Below are 11,405 nucleotides of genomic sequence, written 5' to 3'. Positions count from 1 at the left end.
AAATCCATGTTATTTTATCATTAAGAGAATATCCTAAATTCTAAATATAAACAAGCGATTAAACCTCGACAAACAAACAAACCATGATCATGATCTAGCACTCAAGTAACCTATAAGACTTAGTGAAATATAATTGTCTCTAGCATGCAAATAAATGCGACAAGACTTAACATCACTAAATATGACATCACTACACTAGCATCAATATTACAAGTCATTCGGAAAAAATCACCAAAGGGATCATGTTATTATGAAAATACATGAACTATATGAACAAACTATCATAAAACTACAATAATAATAATAATAAAAAACTACATGGAAAAATATGCAACTATATGCACTAAACTATCATGAATATGAAAATTATATGCGACTCACACAAAACATATACCTTCAACTACTACCCCCAAACATAAAATTTTCACTGTCCTCAGTGAAGGTAATACCTCACCCCCAACGGGTGGAGTGTCAGGTGTGTCTGGAAGTGGATACACAGAGTCCTCACCAAATACTGGTCACTGGATGTTAACACCTGTGGCTTTAAATGCAGTCCCTGGTGCCTGGATGAGATCACGTGCAAACCGACTATGGATGTCATGCATTACATCCATCCTCCTCGCTAGACCCCCATACTGCGTCGTGCTCAAACCAACTCCAACATCTGCTCCTACTTCCTCCTGATCCTGATGCGATGGACCAGCCTCCTCACCTAGCTGAGATCTCCAAGCCGTCCTGGTTGACTGAGCTACCCCATCAGTTGGCCTCCCACCAGGAAGATGGTCAACAGAATAACCAAGCCCCTTTAAATCAGGCTTGCCTCCATCCCACTTGTGCATCATAGCCAAAGTGGTGTTGTCAATCGGAGCACTCGAAATCTGGAGATGCTCGTATGCTGGCTAATGAACACCAACTTCCACACACAGCTTCGTCACAACGGATGCATAGGGTATAGAACCCGTAGTATTCCCTCGCAAAAACCTTATAATACCTTGGTAAATCAGCATACCAAGATCCATATAGTCACCCTGCAGAATTTCCCACAACAAATGCGCACGCTCCACAATAACCTCATGCATATGAGAAGATGGAATGATATTAGCACAAATAAACGCATTTCATGCATGAGCAAACCTGTTCATACACGAAGCAGGGAATGTGGCATAATCAGTAGTGCCCCTCTTGAACTTCCAATGAGTCTCAGGAACATACAGAGTAGCAACAATCAAATCCAGATCAATGTCCTCCGGAGTATTATCATTCCAGGTGTCCTGGTCGGGCTTCCTCATGGGTGCTCAATCACCCTCCTTATCACATCCGCACTGTACTCCACCGTCATCCCCCTAACCACAATGAAACCATTCTTCTCCGCCTTTGTATTAGCATAGAACTCACGAACAACACTCATGGGTACAGCAACGGGTGCCTCGCAAAAAGCAACCCAGCCCATCTCCAAGATCATCTCCAACAACTTAGCATCCTTCCTCGGTGGCAGAAAACCTTGCTCCTTTGCTTTAGGCTTCGAGAGAAGCCTCGTATACTCTGTTTTAGAAACGGGAGTTGAAAACCTCAGCCTCACACAACTTGCACTCGAAGAATCAGTGGTGCTGCTGCTTACTTGAGTTCTTTGTCTCTTGGGTGCCATTGGGATTGAATAAGAGAGAATAAAAGATAAGTGTTTGAGAGAGAATTGTGTTTGAGAATTTGAGAAGTGGTGGAGAAGTTTGTGTATAAATGTATGTATATATAGGAGGTGAGAAGAAAATTAGATATGGAATAGATATCGAAATTGATTATGGGAATAGTGGGAATAATGGGTTTGATTTGGAGAGGGAAATTTGGGATGTGTAAGAGTAAAATTCGTGTTGAACTTGATTTTTAAAAGAAGTCCCCAATTTTCTCTTCACAACTGCCTTTTATTTTTTTTGAATCGGGACCCCAGCGCGGCCGTGCGCTAGAATAGCGTGGGCGCGCTCATCTACTGGAACTCCAGCGCGGCCGCGCGCCAGATCAGTACGGGCGGGCTCAGCTTTTGAAGTTGGCCTTGAAATTTTTTGTTTTTCAAATTTTTTTTATGTTTTTCTCTTTTCTTCTTGCATCCTCTACCTACTAATGTACAACAAGCTTGGGTTGTCTCCCAAGAAGCACTTGCTTTATGTTGTTAGCTTGATGTAGAAATGCGAGATCAAACGGACAACAAAATGGCACTAACCACCTCGCGGTTTGCCATGTCACTAAAGTAATGCTTCAACCTCTGACCATTTACCTTGAATTCTTGGCCTGGATCATTCTCAATAATCTCCACCGCTCCATCTGGAAACACAGTTTTGACAACAAACGACCCTGACCACCTTGACTTCAACTTTTCAGGAAAAAAAAGGAGACGAGAGTTGAACAAGAGAACTTGTTGCCCCGACAGAAATGATTTGAGCACTAGACCCCTATCGTGCCACCTCTTGACTTTTTCCTTATACATTTTGTTGTTCTCATATGATTGAAGTCGAAACTCGTTGAGTTCATTTAATTGAAGCATCCTCTTCTTTCTAGATGCATCCAAATCAAGATTCAACTTCTTTAAAGCCCAATACACTTTATGCTCTAGCTCCACCGACAAATGACACCCATTACCATAAACCAACTGAAATGGCGACATTCGAAATGGAGTCTTGTATGTTGTTCTATACGCTCAAACAGCTTCATCAAGCTTCAAAGACCAAACTTTTCTCGATGGACACACTACCTTCTCTAAAATGTCCTTGATCTCTCTGTTAGATACCTCGGCTTGACCATTCGTCTGAGGATAATAAGCCGTAGCAATGTGATGTTTCACATTATATCTTTGCATCATAGCAGTAAACCTGAGATTGCAAAAATGCGACCCCTCATCACTATATATGACTCTTGGAGTTCCAAATCTTGTGAATATCTTCTTGTGAAGAACATTAAGCACTACTCTCGCATCGTTCATTGGCAATGCCTTAACTTCAACCCATTTCGACACATAATCAAATGCCAACAAGATATACTGATTGTTACAAGATAAGACAAATGGCCCCATGAAGTCAATTCCCCAAACATCTAAGACTTCAACCTCGAGAAGCACATTAAGAGGAATCTCATCCCTCTTGGACATATTACCCACACTTTGACATCGATCACATTTCAAAATGAACTGATGAGCATCTTTAAACAAGGTCGGCCAAAAGAAACCTGTTTGAAGAATATGAGCTGCTATCTTTTCTCCACTATAATGTCCTCCATAAGCCGTTGAGTGGCAATCTCGCAAGATCCCCCCCACCCGTTTTGCTGTAAGGAATACATCTCCTGATGATTTGGTCAGCTCCTTGTTGAAAAAGAAATGGCTCATCCCACATATACCACTTCAATTCATACATAAACTTTTTCCTTTGAGCGTATGTCAAGTCGGGAGGCATGATATTACTCAGAAGGTAGTTCACAATATCTATATACCACGGTCATCCTCTTGCACTCCAAACAGCTGCTCATCGGGAAAAAACTCATTAATTAATGTCTTATCTTGTGAAGTAGCAATTGGATCCTTTAAACGCGAAAGATGATCATCGACTTGATTTTCAGTCCTTTTTCTTTCCTTGATCTCTAATTCAAACTCCTGGAGTAAAAGAACCCATATGATCAATCTAGGATTCGAGTCCTTCTTCGAGACAAGATATCCAATTGCAGCGTGATCAGTGAAAACTGTCACCTTTGTCCCAAGCAGATAAGATCGAAATTTCTTAAAACCATAGATGATAGCCAAAAGTTCTTTCTCCGTAGTAGTATAATTCAGTTGAGCACCATTTAGGGTCTTACTAGCATAGTAGACCACATGAAATATGTTGTTATTTCTCTGCCCAAGAACTGCTCCAACTGCATAGTCACTTGCATCGCACATCATCTCAAAAGGTTCACTCCAATCAGGCGTAGTTATGACAGGTCCCATTATTAAACTCTTCTTTAAGAACTCGAAAGTAGCCACACACTTGTCATCAAACTTAAATGGGACATCTTTCTCCAGAAGATTGCACAAAGGTTTAGAAATTTTTGACAAGTCCTTAATAAAAGCCCGCATGGCCAAGAAAACTGCGAACTCCCTTAATAAAAATTGGTGGGGGAAGATTTTTGATGACCCCCACTTTAGCTTTGTCCACCTCAAGACCCTTTCTAGAGACTTTGTGCCCAAGAATAATGCCATGTCGCACCATAAAATGACATTTCTCCCAATTGAAAACCAAATTGGTCTCAACACACCTCTTGAGAACGTCGCCTAGATTCTGCAAGCACTCATCAAATGAATCACCAAACACAGAGAAATCATCCATTAACACCTCCACATTCTGATCAATCATATCAGAGAAGATAGCCATCATGCATCTCTGAAATATGGCTGGTGCTCCACGTAACCCAAAAGAAACTCTGTGAAAGGCGAAAGTACCAAATAGACAAGTGAAAGTAGTCTTCTCCTAATCTTCTGGAGCAATGCAAATTTGATTATAACCAGAATAACCATCCAGAAGACAGTAGTACTCATGCCCTGCCAATCTGTCAAGCATCTGATTAATGAACGACAGAGGGAAGTGATCTTTTCTCGTGGCCTTGTTCAACTTCCTGTAATCCATGCAAACTCTCCACCCCGTGACTGTTCGTGTAGGAATAAGCTCGTTCTTCTCATTAACGACCACAGCGATACCTCCTTTCTTTGGCATACACTACACTGGGCTTACCCATGAACTGTCAGAAATAGGATAGATGATCCCTGCATCCAGCCACTTGAGGATTTTCTTCTTCACAACCTCTTTCATGATTGGATTTAGCCTTCTCTATTGCTCAACAATAGGCTTGCTTCCTTCCTCTAGCAGAATTTTGTGCATGCAATACGAAGGGTTGATTCCCTTGATATCTGCTATAGTCCAACCAATTGCCGATTTGAATTCTCTAATAATTCTCAAAAGTTTCTCCTCGTCGCTACCTAAAAGGTCAGATGTAATAATAATAGGCAAAGTAGATGCATCACCTAAAAACGCATACCTCAAATGTTCAGGTGAAGGCTTAAGCTCAAGAGTAGGAGCTTCCTCAATAATTGGATTGAGGCACTTATGAGCTTTATTCAACTCCTCCATTCCCTGATATTCAAAAGGCATATCAATCTTCCTCTTCCAGGGAGAAGCATTCAGAAATTGCAACTGCTCATCCCCTTCATCATCTTCACTATCAGAATTCCCAAACAAGGCCTTCTCTAAGGCATCAGACCTTAGCAATTGATCAAGTTCTGAAGTAACCACAGAATACCAACTCCACTTTTAAGAACTCCTCATTTTCCGTATGGAACTTCATGGTATTGAACACATTAAAAGTTACATCCTAATCCATCACTCGCATGGTGAGCTCACATTTCTGCACATCTATCAAGGTTCGGCCAGTGGCCAAGAAAGGTCTTCCCAAGATTATGGGAATTTTCTTATCCTCCTCGTAATCAAGAATTACAAAATCAGCAGGGAAGATGAGTTTATCCACCGTGAACAAGACGTCCTCCACAATACCACGCGGATATGTAATAGAACGGTCGGCCAACTGCAAAGTCATATAAGTAGGCTTTGGATCTGGCAAGTTCAACTTCTTGAAGATTGACAAGGGCATGAAATTGATGCTAGCTCCCAAGTCACATAAACACTAGTCAAATGACACCATTCCAATTGTACAAGGGATAGTGAAGCTTCCAGGATCTTTGAGCTTCGGAGGCAACATCTGTTGCAGCTCAGCACTACATTCCTCCATGAGAGCAACAATCTCTAGTCATCAAGCTTCACCTTCCTAGAGAGAATACCTTTCATGAACTTCGCGTAACTAGGCATTTGTTCAAGAGGTTCAGCGAAAGGTATGTTGATGTGAAGTTTCTTGAACACCTCCAGGAACTTCTCAAACTGCTTATCCAGCCTTTTCTTCAGCAGCCTTTGAGGAAAAGAAGGTGGATGATAGATCTGTTTCTCCCCTATATTACTCTCAGGAAGAGTGTGCTCAACAGTAGTCTTCCTTGGTTCCACTTCTGCTTCCTTCTGCACTTCTTCTTCTTCAGCCTCAACTTCAGCTTCTGGAGTCCTAGCTTTTTTGGGATTTGTAACCTTACCAGATCTCAATGTAATTGCCTTAACATGCTCCTTAGCTTCCTTCTTTCCTGGCACTTTAGTATCGCTTGGAAGTGTGTCAGGTTGACGATTCAGTAATGCATTAGCAATTTGCCCAATCTGATTCTCCAAGGTCTTGATAGACACAACTTGGCTCTTGTACATGAGCCTCAACTCCTCCAATTCATATTTTTCATTAGCTTGCGGTAACTGCTGAAGTTGAAGTTGTTGCCTTGGGGCATATTGCGGTTATTGAAAACCAGGAGGGTTATACTGCTTTGCTGTGTATGGCTGATAAGATTATTGCACCATATTCTGATTGTTACTCTAGATGAAGTTAGGATGATTGCGGTTATTTGGATGATAAGTGGCTGAAGCTTGTTGCTGTAATCTCTGAAAGTTGCTCATAAATTGAGCTGATTCTCTAGAAATAGCGCACTGATCAGTTTCAAGTGCTCCTGTACAAAGCTCACAAACATTAGTGATTTGATTAAATCTATAATTCGCCAAAGAGTCCACTTTCATCGTCAGAGCTTGAAGTTGAGCAGCTATAGCAGTAGCTGTAGCAACTTCCAGAATTCTCACGACCTTGCCTTGCAATATTCTTTGCGTAGGATTCTGGTATTCATTAGCTACCTTGAGCTCAATCAACTCATAAGCTTCGTTATACCTTTTGGCCCATAAGGCTCCACTAGACGCTGCATCAAGCATAGGTCTAGACTGAGCGCCCAAACCATTGTAGAAACAGTCTATAATCATCCAATCGGGCATGCCATGGTGTGGGCACTTCCTTAGCATCTCCTTATATCGATCCCATGCCTCACACAGAGATTCTCTAATTTGCTGAGCAAACTGAGTAAGAGCATTCCTGATTGTAGCAGTCTTCTCCATAAGAAAGAATTTAGTGAGAAACTTTTGAGCAAGATCCTCCCATTTGGTGATAGACCATGGTGGTAGAGAATGTAACCATCACTTTGCTTTATCCCTCAGAGAGAATGGGAAGAGTCGTAACTTGATAGCATCTTCAGTCACCCCATTGATCTTGAACGTGTCGTAGATCTCGATGAAATCCCTGATATGCATGTTGGGGTCTTCTGTAGAAGAACCCCCAAACTGAACTGAGTTATGTATCATCTGAATCGTGCTCGACTTGATCTCAAAAGTATTACCCGAGATGGCTAATCTGATGATGCTTGACTGAATATCATTGATCTTAGGCTGAGATTAGTCCATCAGAGCCTTAGGATTTTCTGCTTGATCTCCCATCACTACAAAAGCTGATTCCTCTACTTTCTCTTCTTCTTCTACTTTCTATTCATCCTCAAAAACTTCCCTTTGAATCACTACAACTTCTTCTTCGGCTTGATCCAGAGTTCTCTTACGAGCCCGCGAACGCGTATGCATACATGATCGCTAGAGTACCTGAAACATGACAAGGAAAAGAGTAGTAAGTAACAATATCCGAGTCAATGAACTTTAACGATCACTGATGACAAACACATAAACTAAAAGATAACACCGTGTCCCCAGCAGCAGCGCCAAAAAAATTTTAGTCATTAAACACACGCTAAAATTCACGCAAGTATACGCGTTCGTAAATAGTAATAGATATAAATCAGATTCGTTCTCACAGAGACTAGTTTAGGCTAACTTTGTAATTTATGCACTTATGCAACAATGGTATGGCTATTATTCAATACTAAGACGAATAACAATTCGGTTTTGATTATACTACGATTACTATTGAGAATTATACTAGAAAACATTAACTAAAGAGAGTAAAGAGAGTTGAATAATATATAACACGAACATGGGATTCTAACTTCATTAAGTACTTCATTCAATAGCCTTTTCGTTCTTAACTTTAGCATGTAATGGTGAGGACACTAATCAGATAACACGAAACTGATAAACGCCAACTTTCATTGCACGAATACCATACAACTAGACATCCACAAAAGAGATAGAAGCTGAATAGACACCAATTATATTGAGACCCTATATGTCTATAGAATTTGACAACATAACGGTTTAATGCACAAGGTATCTATCATGATTACATAGGGAAAGTAATATGGTTAAAATTACCTATGAATCATGCATAACAATACACATGAACCTATGCTAGCATGGCAAGTTCTAAACCCTTCAATTCACTGTTGCTTCATTAAGAATTAACACGCTATGTTATAAGTTCGCGACGCTCATAAGATGAATAAGAACAACCAATACTAGGTTATTATACAATCACCACACACTAAGGCATCAAAACAAATCAACTAAAGAAATCCATAAATAAATCCGCTAGAACCCTACGATAACGATTATCCCATAATCGGACTCATCATCAACGTGGGTTCCGATGAAAGCATGGTATAATAAAAATAGTCTTTATAAACAAATAATAAACAAATTATGTAATATAGAGTATTAGTTTCAATAAAACAAGAAACCATCATCCGAGATTATAACATAGAACAAAGATTCATAAGAATAAATTAGATCTCCTTCGCCTTCGTTGAACTGTTCTATAGGTCTTCTTGTCGTCTTCTCCTTCAGCTCCGTTACGTCTCTCTATGAAAAATGTCTCTTATTTAAGTATATATAGCAGCCCATGCAAAGTAGAAATCCTCCAATCAGAAGCCAAGTAGAATCAGGATTTTAACATTCCGGATAAAGTGAATGACATACATTTGATAAATGGTGTAGGTAGATCACAAATAGGCAATTATAAGCAAGTGTCCAAAATTTTATTTGGATCACTTATTAGTAGAAATAAGGTTGTAGTGGGATTAAGTTAACACCTTTCATGCTTGAAAGATTTAAGACTTACCCTTGTCTTATGCCTGACATGAGGGCTGATGCTCAATCTAGTATAATAATGGTCCCTGAACCTGTGGAAGTACAAACACAGGAACACCAACATGGACCTTTCAATTCTGAGACCCTTTCTTTGCAACCATTAGTAGCTAGGAAACCAACCACTTCATCCTCTCAAAAGGGTGGAGTGAGTAAAAAGAAGAGAAAAAAGATAACCCTCAGAGTAATAGATGAGAGTGGTGAGGATCAAATACAAGCTGAGTCACCCTTGGTCAGAAAGACCAAGAAAGCTAAGAAAACTGAGCTGACCACTAAAGCCCCCTCTGTATCCTCCCAAAAGGATGCAATTGTACAAATAGGGGCAAAACAGATTCTAGAGACATCCTCTCAACAGGATGTTTCTATTGAAAAGAGCATTCTCCCCAATGTATCCAGTAAAAAGTCTGCACAGCCAACACTTGATCAAATTCAAGTGTATGATAGAAGAAATAAGGATGGCACACATAGTGAAAGCTTATTTATTGAAGCTCCCTCATCCATTCAGGGGGAGCTGCCAACACTCACTACCGAACAAAAACTTTTAATCTCTCAAATTTCTTCCTCACATACAGCACTTGAATCCATTTCTCAAGTGCAAGCTCATTCAAGTGACTTGGTTCAAGAAACCTTGCTCAACACCAAGAAATCACAATTAGTTGGTGAGAGGCTACTTGCTGGGGTAGACCTTGATGACACCAACAAAAATATGGGGGATTCATCAGTTTTTACTGAAAACCCCATGGAGATTATAAATGCACCTTCATGTGCAAATCAGTCTTCACAGATTGTTAGGTTTGAGGGTAGTACTCCTAAGGGGGAGCTATCTAAATGTTAGTGTTTGTGCCCTAGAGACAACACTATGATGTTTTAGTTAAAGACAATTGGATTATTAATGTTTATGTTCTATCGATTATTCCCTTTATAATTTATTAATTCTTAATTTATTGCGATATAAATATTAGATTAATAAATGTCCTTGGAATATGATATGCAATTCTATATCTCTAAGTACGTGACTTAGAAATAAGATTATGAGAAGAGTATCAATATTCCTAAAGGTCCCTAGTCGAGTATTATTATTAAGGGACAATAATAATGCATGAAGATTAGTGTGTTTGTTGACTGATGATCACATCTCATTGATCATAGGTATAGTGATACTATAGTCAAAGACACAGTCAGATGTATATGTACATGATGCTGGACAGACCCGATGTGAGATTCTACATGTCTGTTGTGTCATAAGTAATTCTCACAGTGATACTGATGTAATGGACATTGGGTGTATTATGAATCATACGAGAAATATGAATGATCCAGATGGGATTTAACACTCCTATTTTAGGAGTGATATTATTGGCCTCTTGTGAGAGCTAGACTATGAAATGCGTGGCCACGCTCAAATGTTGATTTGATATGATAGTCTACTCATTGATCAAGGAAACCTGGATTAAACATTGACGAGGATGACACATTACATGCCTCTAGTTTAATCTATAATATGTGGTTAAAGGGATTATATTGTACATTATTCATGAAAGGTTTAATCGATCACCGATTCAATTATTATTACTTGAGTAGCAATGATGTATTACTAGATGCCGCTCATTGTTTACGATTTTAAATTAGATTTAAAATTCGTTTCCAATGTAATAATAACCTATAGGGTCACACACAAAAAATACTTGAAGGATTATTTAATTTAAATTGGATTTAAATTAAATTCAAGTAATTTAAATTATTTATAATATAAATTAAGTTTGACTTAATTAATTAGATAAATAATGATATTCAAATTTACTAATATTAATTATGAAATTTATTTGTTAAATAATTAAGTGAGACTTAATTATAATACAAATAGGAATTTTGAATTAATAATAACTCTTAATTAGTTAAAAGTTATAATTCATTTTTCTACTCTCTATATAATATTTCTTGTGTAGCTGATTTTTTGGGGGTGCAAGACTTTTACTAAAACCCTAGCCACCAAGAGAGAAGATGGAGAGAGCAAGAAGAAATGAGTTTGTGCTAGTACACATCCCAATCTTTGAGTTCAAGCATTCATGTGAATACCGATAGAGCATAGATCGCAAGAGCGGGATGTGTGGTGATTGAACAAGCTTTGGATCTCCATTAGTCAACCAATTTGTAAAACTTCCTAAAGTAAATAATCTGATCTACGGATAAAATTTCTGTTTTTCGCAATGATCCTGCGGTGGGTTTCGAAAAATTCTGCTTTTTAACGTTTTTTAATTACTGTTTCCGTTGCGTTTATGTGCTCGAAACCCAATAATGGCATCAGAGCTACTTGCGAAAAGTGTTTAATTCGTTTATGTGTTTACCGGTTTTATGATGATAACATGTATAGAATATTCCATGACTGTCTTGTATCCGATTTTGAAT

The 11,405-nt window shown here is 39.0% G+C and overlaps 1 non-coding gene across 1 annotated transcript; it reads left to right on the top strand.

The window, feature by feature from the left end:
* The first annotated feature begins 6,909 nt into the window (after positions 1–6,909).
* On the top strand, positions 6,910–7,016 carry LOC141662408 (small nucleolar RNA R71). The gene has a single exon (XR_012550526.1). It is a non-coding gene; the product is annotated as a small nucleolar RNA R71 (small nucleolar RNA).
* The last annotated feature ends 4,389 nt before the right edge of the window (positions 7,017–11,405 follow it).

Source organism: Apium graveolens, chromosome 5, assembly GCF_009905375.1.
Source record: "Apium graveolens cultivar Ventura chromosome 5, ASM990537v1, whole genome shotgun sequence".
NCBI lineage: Eukaryota > Viridiplantae > Streptophyta > Magnoliopsida > Apiales > Apiaceae > Apium > Apium graveolens.
The sequence above is the reverse complement of the archived record's forward strand: the minus strand, read 5'-3'. Positions and strand labels throughout refer to the sequence as shown.